The sequence below is a fragment of the Corvus kubaryi genome, unplaced genomic scaffold (genome assembly GCF_017639235.1).
Source record: "Corvus kubaryi isolate FWS band 111438036 unplaced genomic scaffold, C.kubaryi_AGA036_p1.0 37357, whole genome shotgun sequence".
NCBI lineage: Eukaryota > Metazoa > Chordata > Aves > Passeriformes > Corvidae > Corvus > Corvus kubaryi.
Window position 1 is genome coordinate 8767881 of NW_024581117.1, and position 14465 is coordinate 8782345.

Below are 14465 nucleotides of genomic sequence, written 5' to 3' on the forward strand. Positions count from 1 at the left end.
TTTTAATGAGTTAAAATATCAGTCTGGAATTCATGCAGTAACAGCTTGAAACCCTCTAATGCCTACATGGGTAAATGGGTAAACTGCTCTTGGCAGCTGATTTAGCTTGCTGATTTTGGATCAAAGCATAAGAAAGTTTTCATCATCATTAGTCTTTGCAGAAAGGTGTTTGAGTGTCTAACAGAGTTCCTGTTGGGTACTGTCCCTGTCACTGAACATATTATCCAGACATTAATGTTGATAGCTTTGCCAGTGTGTTTATGAGAAAGGCAAAAATCTGAAGAGGCACAGACTAAACTAAGTCCTCCCTTCCTTCCTTGCTATGGCCTTGATACTGTACGTGAATAGGAAACCTATTATTACCTCTGCAGTGCCTGTCTTATGGATTAATAGCAGAATTTAGTCTCCCTGCATGTTAACATGCACTACTCTCTCAGCAGCAATAAATTCACACAAAGGTACCGGCAGTTCACCAAAAACATTGAGTCCTGTGCTCTTCTGTTTCACCTCAGGTTCACTATGCCTGAGATTTCATGAGTGGGTCTGCTTGATGACTAGTACATGAGAGAAGCCATATTACTGCTTTAATTACTTATAATGAAGGATCACGGGATGGTGATGTCATAATTTTAAGGCTGGCTATGTCTAAGTGCACTGCCAGGAAGAGGAAAGTTGAATGATGATTTGTGTACCTTGGACACAATTCAGGTAAAAACCACTTCAAAAATGTTAATTATTTGAGGTCATTTTCTATTGCACAGGATCTGTTCTTTAGAATTTCTTCCAGGTTAATAGTGTTCAGCCTGTTCAGCAGCAACTGTGTGGGGGGAGGGAAAAGAAAGAGACAAAGGGTGTGATTTATCGATGTGCACTTTGCTATTTGTGACTAACAAAGAGATGGTTCACAAATGTCTCAGACTCAAAGCTGTGATCTGTCAGAACTGCTGAGCTGGGGAAATACTACCACTAAGTAGAAGTAGATTGGTCAGCAGTTGCAGACTTATCTGTAAGCAGGTCATCCCATACTATCTGCATGCGCAGCAGGCAGACCATTTTGCTGGGTTAGGAGTAAGATAACTTTGTGTTATGTTTATCAATCAATGGTTTTAATTAGTTACATCATTGACTAATAAAAATCCTCTTTGATTAATTGATTTTTTTAAAAATCTGGCTTACACATGCTTTATTACAAGGTGATTTTTCATTTGAACTAAATACTTTATTATCAAAGTGCAGAAGGTTCTTATCACTTCTGAGGGAGTGGAGGAGTAAAAGTGTGCAGAGGGGAAGGAATGCTGACATCTGTCAGGAAAAAAGATATTAAAGGTACTACTGATCAATGCTAGTCTGATAAAAAATATTTGAAAGCTCTGTGAAATAGTTGTGAGGGTCCCCACATTTTTTTGAAGTCTACTGCTATTTGCAAAAAATCAACCTTTTTTCAATGAAGGGTTTGGGTTTAATATTATAACACTTCTCCTATGCTTTGTGTTAATGTTGATAACAATCTGTAAACAGTCTTTTATTTACTAAACAATAAATCTAATGCTTATTTACCGTTTTCTTAACACCTCAATTCCAATACAGTTATATATATATATACACACATCATAGGATCATAGACTATCCTGAATTGGAAGGAACCCACAAGGATCATCAAATCAAACTCTTAGCCCGGAACAGACCATCACTAAGAGTGACATCATGTGCCTGAGAGCATTGTCCAAAAGCTACTTGAACTCTTGAAAAGGCAAACTTATCACGGTTAGTTACGTGCATACGAATTTGCTCACCATAAGCCTGAGGCAAGCTTTGCTGTAGTTAGAAGATCCCATCACAGTAAACAAGTGGTGGCATTGACTTGGCTCATGAGATCCTAATCCACACATGTATGTCATTAGAGCTTGTGATAGTATCTCTGGAGTGGCAAATATGCTGTATGTGTCACAGAAATGAGCTTGCGGAATGCCTGGAAACACTGGAAGAGCATCTTAAGTAAGTTGTTACACCTAGTCTTCCGGGGAAATGGACTGAGTTGTATAGTACATGTTGGGTTGTAGGACTTTGGAATGCTAGGCTGGAAAGTGTGAGCCTTGAATAAGAATCTAAGCAAAGGAATTTCTCCTGGCATATGGACCAGGATCCAGTTTTATTTTTCTTCATCTTAGTGGCTTTATGCAAGTGATAGCATTGAATAACTTTATGTTCCAGGGTCTGTCATTGACCATGTTGGCTGTTTCCCTTGATTGTGAAAATGTTCCTGCTTGCTTGTTTCTGTCTTGAGAAATGCATTTTATTAGACTAGTGATCCAGAGCAGCAACGCAGTAATGTGATTGCAGTTCTCCAAAGACTATTGTGGGTTCATCCACAGGCCTAGAAGTCTGAGTAACACCTGCAGGATCAGAGTGAATTACACATTTCTGATTTTCAGCGGATGGAGGTTTAATAAGAAAACATCAAACTGACTCAAGATGAAGCAGCCTGGTAACTGACTTTCAACCAGGTCAGACAGTGGGTGTTTGGTGATGACTGTACATTGCAGGGAATGAGGAATGTACACAACTAAGCTTACCTGGGGGTCCCTACCAACTTCCAGCAGACAGGGAAAACTTTCCTTTATCTCTTCCTGCCTGTCAAATACTGTGGTCCTGGTCTGTATGTACTGATTCTGAGTTCAGCTAGTGACTCTGGGCAACTCACTTTATATCACAGTCCATCTCTGGGGTGTCTAATAGCAAATGTGTTTTTCACTGGCTCCCTTTTGAGATGAATAATAATAATAATGATAATGGAGAGCATGTGGTTAATGTTCATGCAACACTAAGAGAAACAGACACGAGTTATTTCCATGAACAACACTGTATTTGTATTACAGAAAGATAAATCATAAACTTATTTTGCACTGGAGCAACAAAAGCAAACTATGTTATTCTGATACTTGTAGTGAACTTTTTGTCTGGTGTCTAGATAGGAAGTAGTTGAAGTACTTTTGCTGCAGCAACTATGTAAATGAGAAATATTCCATGCCTGCTAAGGCATCATAGCTCTGCTTTTTGGTATCTGACGGTTTAAGTGCCTATTGTTAGCCATAGGATGTTGAGCCAGTAGCTAGTGAATTGCTTTCTGCAAATGGAGAGCATTGCCTTAATTCTAATACGTGTGCAATATTCCAGCTACAAGTCTTTGCTAAGCTTTAGATCACCCTTATGCAAAAGCAGTGAAGCAGTTGATGTGCAAAAGGGAAAACTGTCACTGCCAGATCCTGTGTTTCAGAGCATGTCCACTCACTTACTGGAGAGACTGAGCAGCTCAGCCAGGCTCTGAGCTAAACTGGCTGGTGACAAAATCGCTGCGTTTATTCACTGAAGCCCAGTGCAGCTTCTACTACTAGCTGTGGAGTCAGTATTTTCACACTGTGCAGGGCAAAAAATATTGGACGGGTGGCACATTCAACTTGGGAAAGAAACTTACACTGTTGCCTTTGCCTTTAAACTCGATCAAGAGTCCTGTCCCAAATGTTGCAAGCTCTAACACCCGAGACTGGCTTTAGATGCTGACTAAGGAGATTGCAGGCTGCTTGCTGATTTGTACTGGGTCATGGGTGGCAGCAAAACAACCTTCCCAGGTTCATTGCACAGCTTGGAGCAATGAGGCCACTCCTGTGGGCTCTATCAACAGTGGCTCTGGGCCACTCTGTGTGCCACTCTGTGCTGTGACTTGCAGCCAGTCTGTAGCGCTCAGTACCCAAGTCTGAAAACAGTGTGGGCCTGGGACCCTAATTTCCTCAGGCAACAGATGCTGGTGAGCCCTATACAGTTAAGACATCTCAAGTCAGTCCTGATGTTTCACTCAACATTTGTGCTGGAAAGGTGGCTGTTGGACAAGACATCGACAAGGACTGAGCTTGTCCTGCCCTGAGGGTGTCCTGCTGAAGAACGTTCACTGCTTCTGTGCAGTGATGCATGTCTTTAGTTCAGGTGCCTTCACTGTGCCTCGTGCCAGCCCTTGTGGTTTTATGTCTGTATTATACAGTCTTCAGGGAGGCACTTGAACACTTGGTTGCAAAAGGCTCATTAGCAGAAAGAGAAATTACACAGAGAAGTACAATAAAACGTAGACGAGAAAACGTGTACCTCAAAGTTCAAGAAGGAAGTTGGAAGTACAAACAAAAAGAAGCTCAGAGGACAAATCTTTAGTGTGATCACATAGTGGAGACATTTAGAATTCCGACTCATGTAGGATTGTGTAGTGACATTAAGTCACTCTGCTTAAGTTAAGTTCTGAGTCATCTTTATGAAGTCACTGCAGGTTTCTTATGGCAATAATCAATAAAAACTTCTTTTCAGTCTTATTTCAATCATTTCCTGGAGGGAAAACTATTTCCAGGAGTTCTCTCTTATGGGTAATCACAGGAAGTTTGAAGGGGATAGGTGTATTGTTGACACAGGTACAATGGCATTTCAGGATGTATTTGAAAAGATTGGATTAGATTCACAATGAGTGCACAGAGCAAAACAACTTCATCTGAAAACATCCAGCAAAAATAGTTTGATTAGTATTGTAGATCAAGGCTCCTAAGCTAACAGCCACAAATTTGGGATCTGTGAGACACTTAAGGAAGGTTAAATCTTTGAAATCCAAAATGGAAGATGTTGAAGGCAGTGGGTGCATTAAGGTTACTTCTGGGTTGTGATTTGAGGTTTTTTGTTTAATAGCTTTGAATAAGCTATTACTCTTAACTTCACACTCTGACAATGTGGTTCCAGTTGGTTTGTGCTATAGCCTCTTGTCATTCTCTGTCTACTTAAAATTCTTTAAGTCCCCAGTGACTTGGAAATCAGTTCTGACAGAGCAGGCATTCTTGTTTCCAGTCTTCTACAGAACAAGATGTCAGCAGGTGACAACCAGTGTTTCCTTAATATAATTAACAAGGTTCAAAGGACTTAATCTGTGGCCCCTTCCTGTGAATGTCTTACTACTCTGACACTGTTTCCCACCAGCATCTTAGGCGGTGGGTATTGAGGACTGTCAGCTTAATGTCTAATGTTGTACTTCAGTGTAGACTGCTTAATTTCATATCCTCTAATCTGTGGAATCTTGTTAAGAATTATTGTGTTAGGCATGCAAAATAAACTAGATTCACCAAAGGCAGTACCCTCTTAGCTTCTTGGAAGACTCTACTGAGCCAGTTTCAGGTACTTTTAACTTGTGCTTTTCTCTCGGTTTCTGGCCAGTGGCATGGAAAGCTATGTATGCTTTGTTTCAGACAGGCAATTTTTTGCTTAATTTGATTTGACATAAAGCATCTTTTCCATGTAGACATACAGCAGCCTCTGAAACAAGTGCATACAACACCTCTACAATAGATCCCAACAGAGCCAGGATTGTGGTCAGCAGAGTGCAGATAAAATTCCCTACAAAAAAATATGTAAGTAGTTACTATTACATAGGGGGGACAAATGGTATTATACAGGGAGTCTCTATCACTTTAGGCTGTTTCTGTGATACCCTCACAAGTTGTGGGGCTCCTTCAGGAGACCTAGCCTTCCAGTGTGGCTGGGGACTGCATTGGCTGAACAAGTCAACATCTTGTATGTCCACACCCCTACAACTCTGCTCTAGGACTTCATTTCTTACAGTCTCCAGGATCATTAGTTAGAGGCATTGCAGCTTTTTAATACAGCAGACATCCCTCTCATTCAGAGATGCCTTATGCAAAGCATTTGCAGCAGAATCAGTATAAAAAACTTAAGACAAAACCACCTTCCCCACGGGAGCACTTCCTCAGTACATGTTGATGAAATATGTCAAGACACTCTAAATTGACTTCTTAGGTTCACTGCATGGTTTCTCTTTCAATCATCATCTTTTGTCCTGTCTGTGCCTTAGTTGTATGTATTTTGTTACTTCTGTGGTTGATTTATTGGTGGAGAGACCAGCTGTGCCTAGTTTACATGAGCTGTGATATAGGAGGGCTGAAAAGGTCTGGCTTAGCTTAGAAATATTGGAGCTGTAAAAATGATGATTGCAGGTTGATAGAGCATTGATTTACCTGACTTCTGTTTACCTGGATCAGTCAAACCAGTTTGTCCCAGGTGTTAACTGACCGCTGTTTCAGTGTAGAAAGTGTAATGGAATAAAAGGCCATTATCTCATTAATTTTTTTGTCAGAATCTATGGGATAAATAGCAAATTTTTCGAAGTTTTCTCTTCCAATTATTGAGTGGTGAGCCTGCTCCACAACTATTGCCCTGCTTCAACCACCACTTTGTGTGGCCTTGCTTGTATTCACTGAGCTCTTAGTTTTAGTTAAATGCTGCTGTATGTGCTAACAAAACTGAGACAGCTGTGTCGAATTGCTCTGAGCTGCCGTGAGTTAGAAACAGGAAGCTTCTAACAGGAAGTCAGAAACTGTTTCCTTCATATATGCTGCTTCAGAGAAATTCCAAGGAAGACGAATTTCTCTGAGCTAAAATACAGAATGCTCCCCAGCCCAAACAAACAGAAATAGACTCTGAGTAGCTGAACTGACCATGATAACTCAAAAGAGAAACTGCCTAGCCATTGATAATAGGAGACATATATGACTGTCAGCTCATCTCATAATACGCATAAATTAAAAACAGTTGGTAACCTACTTTTGGTTATCTCCTTTAGGCACTTAAAGTTTCTCTTGTCTTTCTCTCCTGGGCTCTGATTCCTGCTCTTTAAGGTCATGGAAGTCAAGGCACAAAGGAATAGTAGAATGAACTTCTAAGGGTTTATATTATTTCTATGCATGTGTGTAAAGGTAGGCATAATTTCACTAAAACAGAAATCTGTCTTTCCTTCTATTGGAAAATGAGAAAAATAGATATGAAACTGTTCTCAGTGATTTGATTTGCAACACCAAGACAAAAAAAAACCCCATTACATTTATAATCTTTTAAATACATGTTTTATACAGGTAGAGTTCAATTTACTGTTATCTTGTGCTGTTGTTGCTGTTTTTACTAGAGAAAGTGCGGTCAGAGTCTTGTGCTACAAAATGGGTAACTGGACAGAGACCCTGTCTCTTCTCCTCAAATAAACCTTATGTAATATTTTGCACTTTCATATAGATAAGTGTATCTTTTAGAAGAGAAATGGTGTCAGTGTATACTTTGGAAAGCTGTCATGATCTGGCATTTTGAACAGGGACCTAAGGGAAGAGAGGGTTGTTCCCATTTCCTTGAAGAATCAATCCACATCTGCCTGTGTGTTAAGCCTCTAACTAAAGGAACTTGCACCCTCAGCACTTTCTGAAGACTTTCTGCTAAAACTCCAGAGCAGTCTGTTTGACCATAAAGTGTTCTCCACTGTACAGAGCCTTAGGGCCATGCAGGATATTAGAGGGTCAGGAACCTTGTGCTACTGGGTGAATCCCTTCTGGGCTGGCCAAGACTTAGCATCCTTCAATTTGCTTTTTGTTTGCCATGATGATTTTGAGAACTTTCTAGTCCTTTTAAAGTTCAAATTATGACCAAATTCCAAAGTTAAAGAACAGATATGAGTTATGGCATTTTTTTTTGATGTGTTATTCTTGTTTTTGTTTTGTTTTGTTTTGTGTTTTTTTTAGGAAAACCCGGTTGCATTAATATGCTTGGCATCTTGGTCATGGCTACCTACAGTAACTAGTACAACAGACTACTTTCCTTTTAAATAGTTGGTTTTGGCCATTTTAAATCTTGTGGTAACTTATGCAGCACTCAGTGTGACTCCATGTGGTATAATTCTGAAATCTTAATTTTAAAAAGTTTTAGGAAACTACATACTGGAAAAACCTACATTAAAGAACAGTATTATAGTATTAGGCACTCAAAACAGGAACAAGGTTTACCTTTTCAATCTGAATTCACCCCCTTTGCTCAGAGTATCTGTACATGTAATTGTATATTTTTGCATTTACAGGACTCTGGGCTTACTCAATGCAGAGGAAAAACAAAGAGGAGTCCTTTGTGAGTCTCAGGTATGTTATTTTGAGGTTATATCTTTGGGTTGAATCCTGGGAATTCACAAGTTCCAGCACTAGTTCTGACACTCATTTCTGTCTGTTCCTGAATGAGATCTGTAAGGCTTATCAGTGAGCAAATAAAAAATGCATGGGGCAATCTCGATCCTCACATTTCCTCACAGGCAAGCTCTTGACTTCATTTTTAATGTAATGCTCTTTAAATGTAGAGACTGTGTGCATGTGTAATAGAAAAACACATCCTGTTAGATCGATGGAATACAGGGGCAAACGTGCCTCTATAAACCATGGCGCAAATGAAGATGTGTGACCTGACTATCTGAGTGCTCTCTTTTATGGCCATGATACCATATATTTAAAGATATAGTTTAGTGTGAATCCAGATCTCTTGAATTAGCCTAGGATCATATTTCCTGGTTTCTAGTGATTACAATTTAGTAACATATGGTGCTGAAAGTAAATCAGATTATGTAGATCATTTAACCCAATACAGGTTAACTTAGAGGTGAAGTCCCTTATAAGTCCTGATTCTGATATTTTTATACTAATTCCTATAATGACAAAATTAATTGTTATTCCATTGAATGTGATCTTCTCTTCATTAACTTTGGTGTGCCTTCATGCTTATATTCATAACTGAATAAAGGTCATGATTTTGTCAGCTCTGCCCTGACAGAATTTGACCTGATGGTTTCAGAGACTGAAAACTATCAGGTCACCATTTCCCCTGATGGCATTGGGGCCAACCGCCCAGTAACATTGGTTATAGTGCCTCTGTTCTGAACCTATGAAAGTTTAAAACAACCGAGGCCCTGTCATTGCCACTATGGCATGTACTGAACCTTGCTGTGGGTGGCAGGAAGAGTAGCATGGCTGGGAAGTCTCTCTTGGCTCCCTCATGCAAAGCTGGCTGTTCCTCTTCTAAGGAGCACTGAGGCAAAGTTAGACCAGACAAGATTTCGGAGCTTAGTCATTGAACTTAAAGTGTATGAGATTTGATACTGCTCAAGGAAAATATACTTTTGTCAGCCCAATTGAACTGCTTTTCATACTGAAACCCAAATATTTATATAATTTTGGTTAGTTTCTCTATCTTATTAGTTATTTTTAAAATAATGATATTTGAAACTTCTTACATTTGCTTTTCAGGTTGAAACCTAGGGTATAGAGTTGTTATGTTTTCAAGTTCTCTGCAGCCAAATGTATTAAAGAATGAAAAAATAAAATGAAAGCTCATCTTCACAAATATTTACTGGTCATTTAGGATGTATCACAGCTTTATTTGGCTATTACTATTTTTAATTAAGTTGGTAATGGAGTATTTTTCAGGGTCATCTACAAACTTCAGAAATAGTTGTGGTGGGTAAATCTGACTGTACCTTGGACAGAATCACTCTCCAAGACATTCACCTCCCCCAGGTCACTATAGGGGTACTGCAGCTGGCAGTGAGCAGGACGCTTGCCTTGGTCATAACCCAGGCTGTAAGTTCTTTATGAACTTTATGAACAAGAAGGGAATTGAGGTTACGCATCTCTCATGTGGGCTGTTACATTTGACACCAAATTCTAAGAAACTAGGATGAAAATAATCTTTTTATTGTTATGATCATAGTAGTGTATTATCTGCTGGAAATGGACCTGGAGAACAGTCAACAAAGGATGTTTTCTATTTTGTTAGCTGGTTTTAATTTTTCAGCTGCCAGTTTCAATGTATTTCTCTAACTAGTTTTTGGAAGAATATCTACCCCCTACCATTCAAATTCTGATGGGAGATGTGTGAATGTCCTTGTGTGTGTTCATAACATTTCCAGGCAGATCCAAAATGTTTGTTTAAAAAATAGAAAAATCCAGTCTTCAAAGTTCAGAAGAACTTTACTGTTCATACCGATGTGAAGAGATTTATCATGCCAATATTTGTTAATACCTCGGGGAAATTAATGCCTCTTGAATAATGGGATAAATGCTGAGCTTCAATGCCAACGTGCCTGTGGGTTACAACTGTTGGGTTTATGTTATAGTATGGTTCCAGGCAAAAAGGATTGTCTCTGCAAATGAGATAATTATGAGTCATCAGCCCTGTTGCTGTCCCTGATACTAGCCGAGGATATTCCTGCGGCGGTGAAATGACAGCCGCCGGCACAGCTCTGCTGGGTGCCCTGCTACAGGCACACCAGGGTTGCGGGGTCTCTCACACGAGGCAGTGCTCATCATCACAGAAAGAGGTTTACATCCTCATTCACTCACACTCCTGTAATCCTGCTGGCCCACAAGAGTACAGAAAATGTAACTCTGGATTTCACAGAGTTTTGGAACTTATATTATTGCAAGTACAACAGCCGAGCGCCAGTGTGTATCACAGCGACCCTTACTCCAGACACCTTTTCTGCTGTAACAGGTACATCCATGGCACTCCCGGGGCAATCCTTAGAACAATGACATGAAAACTGAGCTTTTATTTTCTGCCAGTTTAGAGGGCTACTCGAACAAGACAGATGCAAGATGAGATTCTGAGTAGAATTGAAACAAGAAAACACACATTGTTTGCAAATATTGGGAGAACTTGTTTCCGCTTTGCACGGAAATCCTCCAGCATAGTCATCCTGTGCTTCATGGAAACCTGCAGCAATAAAGGCAAGCAGGTGAAAATTTCAGATAAATCAATGGTTAGAGACCTATTTTGGTACTGACTTCTGATGGCACCAGATGTTGAGGCTGTGATTTATGATTTCATGATGGTTTTGATAGTTAAGCTTATGCTTTCAGTGAAACAATCTGATGGCTAAGAATCAGGCAATTTTTGTGGATTAATATATTTTCAAAAAGACTCTGTATTACATTTACAGTGACACAAACTACTGGTGTTGGAGGAACTTAGAATTTTATTGCCAAGAAGCAGCAGTGAGGTCAGAGGGCAGTCCTGGTGCAACCAGCTCCCAGGAGGGATAGCTTTGTCAGGATATTGGTTGTTCCTGGTCATGGTCCTGGCCCGGGCTCATGGTCTGTTCTGCTTTCCATCACACAGCATCTTCAGTTATGCCAGTCCCTTGTTACTGCTTTCACAAGAATCCTGGTTTTGCCTTGAAAATCTATTTATTGGACAATCCTGAGCTCTTGCTTAAACTTCTTGTTATCAGGACAGTCTTGTAGCACTTTCTCCCCAAGAATGATTTATTTCCTCCTGAGTAGAAAGAAATAGCTTCTTGGTTCCTTCTCTAGGTGCCAAGATGGAGACATCTCCTAGCACAGGTTTGCTGCTTCTTCATGGTAGTCAGTGTTTCTGACCAATTCATAGCACTTTTGGATGAGTATTTTAGGAAAACACACTGCTTTTAGCTCTTTCAGTGCTCTAAAGTGGACAAAAATTAAACAGATAATGTGGATAATGTGCAGTTTATATGTTAGCTGCATGTAACAAGTAGAGAAGAAAGAAACTGACAGAAGGATAGGAAAGTAAAGCCCAGGGATTGTGGAAAAACGTGTATATAAGAACTTTAAGTATAACATGCAGATAAATTCTTTGTCACTGTCAGGATCAAAATTTGATCTGTCCTTTTACTATTAGATCCAGCTCAGGAAGAATATCTGTTCAGTGCCACCCTAGTTGTAACTGTATGAAAGACTTGACAATTTGATCACAAAGTAGTGGAGAGCGTTAACAACCACTTTTTGTAATTTTAAAATAGTTTTTTTCTACATGATCAACAGCAGTGCCTCAGACTGAGTTTCTACAGTAACCAACCTCATAGCATGGGGGCAAAAAGTATTTAAGGCTTGAACTGATCAAGAATTGGATTTTAAACACAATATTCTAGGAGGAAATTTGCCTGAAAATATTTCAGCGTTTGTGCATGAGTGTTTGGAAAACATGGAAAGGTGGAACAGTCCTCAAGTGTCCTGCCCTGATGCTAAATGAACATGACCTAAGACTTCTGATGAAACCCAGAAACAGTTATCAATTAGCATCAATTTCAGGAAGCATTATTGTATCGCGACATCTCAGAGTGCCTTTATAAAAGAACAACCTACAATAATTTAATAGCTCAGCCTGCTGTGCCAAATAAATGAGTCAAAGCAGGGGGAAAAAAAAGAGAAGGAGTATGAGCCATAGTTTCACAATTGAACTAGCCTGCAGGAAAGTGTCAATTTACTTCCAGAGTATTTCTGCTAGGAGAGTGATGGGAGGGAGATGTCACTGTAAAGCTTGAGCTTGTCTGGGAAATTAAGAACACCTCGCTTTTTTATTCCCCATTTACAAGCACTGACTTTCATTCAGTTATCAAAAGACCTTCTGACAAAGAAACCAAGTGAATGACGTGAATGTGTATTTTATGCATAGTGGAGCAGAAGTTAGCTGTTGGAAGGAGATGGTTGCTATAGGCTTGTATTCCTCATGTAAACTCAAGGGCAGATGGTTCACAGCCTGTGTTGGGCCTCTTTAGGGATGTGGAAATCAGGCTGGGCAGGAAGGGTTTAAGTTTTTTCTCCTTAAGTTTGAATTTCAAGTGGAAAATTTTAAATGCCTCCAATTTGATAGGCTTTTGCAGGTTTGAGAGATGCTGCAGTTAGGTTATTTTTGTTTTCCATATGGTAGGCTATCTTTCCTGAATGAACTGTTTCCTCAATATACCATTGCTTTTCCATGTTGACCATAAAGGAGAACAGCTCCAGGAAGAATGGTGACTACATTAACATGACAGAGGTGATCACAGTAGCTGGAACACAGAAGACACCCATATTTAATCCTGTTCTCATCCGAATTGGCCAGTTTTTTCCAGGTGTGCTGTGTGTAAGCTACAATCCTCTGAAAACACATAAAACTGCTTAGCTTAAAAGCCTGGAAATCAAATGAAAAAATTATTCTGGTGACCTTACTTCTGTTCCTTGTATGACGAACATGATGGCATCTAAAACCAGTTCTAGTGTGCTGGAGCAGAGCCTGAAGCTGGCAGAAGAGTATGGCTTTGGCTTCAGTTGCTGAGATGCCAGAAGAGATTGTAAGTCCTTGAAATTCTTCCAAGAAGTCACTTTGTCCTGGATGAAAACTGGCATTTATCAGTGCAGATGATAGTGGTGTATTTTAGATGGCATCAATATTGATTTGTATACTGCACGAGCTTTTAAATATGATTTAAGATAAAGCTTAGCTTAACGTAAGACATTTCTCCACAAAGCATTGATTTAATGTTAATGTTTTATATGTTGCTTTCTTTGCTATAGACTTTCCTCTGGTTTATGGAGACTCCCCAAGTTCACTTCTCAATTCCCTCTTTCAGGCACTTGCAAAAGCCCCACAAACACTTGACACGTAAATATTCAAAAGTTTAACTTATACTACCTGACAGGCAGCTTCAAAAACAATTGGTGGTCATTAGTGGTCATCTCAAATTCATTATTACCCTTCCAGGTGCTTGGACTTGGCTTACTGTTTTCCCAAGCCTTATGAAGACCACGGGAAGAAGATCTAACTTGATGAAGATCTAACGGAAAAGTTAAAATAGGTTAGTTCTTTTACCATTCCTATAGGGTAATTTCTTGTACTTTGCCTCTTAAAGTGCTGGGTATTGTAAGAAGAGTCCTTACTAGTCTAGAGAGAGAATTTCCTATTTGGCTTCAATTTAAGTAATTTATAGCAATTCTTGCTAGGCGCAATGGCACTGAGTATCAATCTACTCTGTGTATCTACTTGACCTTGCTTGGGCGTTTCAGAGTGTGAAGGCTGGGGAAAGACGAACGCTGTAGCTGCTGATCTGCGTCTGAATCCTGACGACCAGATCTCTGGAGCAGCGCTGTACGGAAGCAACATCAGCTTTCGAGAGAGGAGTAGAAAATATTTCCGCGGCAGATTGAAGATGCCCTGACAGGAGAGGGGAGGTAGAGGGGCAGGGTTTGTTTCAGCCGGGAGTCGCTGTGGCCCCTCCAGAGCCTGCGCGGGCGCGGTGCCCGCGGGTGTTGCGGGGCTGTGCCCGCCCCGTCCCGGGGCTACCCGCGGGTCCGGCGCGGCTGCGGTAGCCGGGGCAGGGCGAGGGCGGGCCGGGCGCTGCGGCGGGGCCGCCGGGCGGAGGCAGGGCCGGCAGCGGCGCAGCGGGTGCTCTGGGCGGTGTTTGTGAGCGGCGGCTTTTTCGGAGTGCTTTTCACGGCGAGCCCGACCTGCTAAAGCGTATTTCTGCTTTGGCTTGGTTAGATTTCCCACGCCCCCTCCCGCTTGCGGTTTAAAAGTGGCGTTTCGCCGCTCAGCGGGACGCGTCCGTTCGGGTTACTTTGGTTGCCTGCCAGGTAGCGCACATCTTTTACAGCATCCTCATACCATCAAGCAAAAATTGTCTCCTCTTCCAAGGATTAATTATTCAACACGTTTAATGTTGTTTCGGCTGACGGGGAAGGCGGCCACTCGGGTACATCCTGCTGCCGCAGCGCCTGTCCCCGCTTTGTCTCGCACCTGGTGTGTTTGCGCGGCTCGCCGGTCTTCCTCCCCCC

The 14465-nt window shown here is 40.9% G+C and overlaps 1 long non-coding RNA gene across 1 annotated transcript in view; it reads left to right on the top strand.

Annotated features, from left to right (window-relative positions):
* LOC121667267 overlaps window positions 1–13881 on the top strand; it is a 64724-nt gene extending 50843 nt beyond the window's left edge. Inside the window, exons 4-6 of the long non-coding RNA XR_006016998.1 lie at window positions 7931–7988; window positions 13396–13489; window positions 13698–13881. This is a non-coding gene — a long non-coding RNA (uncharacterized LOC121667267). The remainder of the gene's footprint in view (window positions 1–7930; window positions 7989–13395; window positions 13490–13697) is intronic.
* The last annotated feature ends 584 nt before the right edge of the window (window positions 13882–14465 follow it).